The following is a 1,565-nucleotide window of genomic DNA, read 5'->3' as shown; positions in this document are numbered from 1 at the left end:
CCCCCCACACCCCCCCCCCGCCACACACACACACACACACTCTTTCCTTCACGCATGCACGCGCGCACACACACACACAACAACAACAACAACAAAAGACAGAAGTTGCTGGAAAGGCTCAGCAGGTCTAGCAGCATCTGTGAAGAAAAATTAGAGTTAACATTTTGGGTCCAGGGACCCTTCCTCAGAACTGATGGTAGCTGGGAAAACATCGGTTTATATGCAGAAAATAGGGAGGGGGAGAGGGTAGGGAGTAAATGAAAGGGTAAAGGATAGAGAGAGAACAGTGGTTGGATAAACAAAGGAGTTGACAATGATCTGGTTAGGAGGATGAGTACCAGTTAATGGGGATTGTTAGTGACTATCAAAAGGTAGTGTATAATGGCAGGCTATGTGATAACAAGGCCTGGTGTGTGGGGTAGAGGGCTAGGATATAGGAGAGTTTAGGCCTTAAAATTATTGAACTTGATATTGAGTCCAGAGGGTTGTGGTGTATTTCAGGAGTCAGTGCTGGGCCCATTGCTGTTTGTTATCTATATCAATGATTTGGATGAGAATGTACAAGGCATAATTAGTAAGTTTGCGAACAATGCCAAAATAGGCGGTATCATGGACAGTGAGGAAGGTTATCAGAAATTGCAGCAGAATCTTGATCAGCTGGGAAAGTGCGGCAAGAAATGGCAAATGAAGTTTAACATAGATAAGTGTGAGGTGTTGTATTTTGGAAAGTCAAATTAAGGTAGGAGTTTCATGGTGAATGGTAGGCCCCTAAGGAGTGTAGTGGAACAGAGGGACCTTGGAATTCAGATGCATGGTTCTCTGAAAGTGGAGTCACAGGTAGACAGGGCAGTGAAGAAGACTTTTGGCACACTGGCCTTAATCAGTCAGGGCATTGAGTATAGAAGTTGGGAAGTTATGTTACAGCTGTACAGGACATTGGTGAGGCCGCACTTGGAGTATTGTGTTCAGTTTTGGTCACCTTGCTATAGAAAGGATGTTATTAAACTGGAAAGACTGTAGAAGCAATTTACAAGGATGTTGCCAGGACTCAAGGGACTGAGTTATAGAGAGAGGTTGTACAAGCTGGGACCTTTTTTCTTTAGAGCCTAGGAGACTGAGGGGGGGGATCTTATAGAAGTGTATAAGATCATGAGAGGCATGGATAGGGTGAATGCACTCAGTCTTTTTGCCAGGGTTGGGGAATTGAGGACTAGAGGGCATCAGTTTAAGGTAAGAGGGGAAAGAATACATGGGAACCTGAGGTGCAATGTTTTTACACAGGGGGTGGTACACATATGGAATGAGCTGCCAGTGGAAGTGGTTGAGGTGGGTACATTAACAACAATTAAAAGGCATTTGGACAAATACATGGATAGGGAGGGTTTAGAGGGATATAGGCCATGAGCAGCAAAATGAGGTTAGCGTGGATGGATATTTTGGTCGGCGGCCTGTCTCTGTGCTGTAGGTCTCTATGCCTCTATGACATATGACTTAGCCATAAATTAACTTAGAGTTTACAGAATTATTGCCACTTTTCCCGAAATGCTTCCCCATTGAAAGTTGGA

Source organism: Rhincodon typus, chromosome 31 (assembly GCF_021869965.1).
Source record: "Rhincodon typus isolate 14 chromosome 31, sRhiTyp1.1, whole genome shotgun sequence".
In the NCBI taxonomy this organism is placed as follows: domain Eukaryota; kingdom Metazoa; phylum Chordata; class Chondrichthyes; order Orectolobiformes; family Rhincodontidae; genus Rhincodon; species Rhincodon typus.
This window is presented reverse-complemented; position numbering follows the sequence as displayed.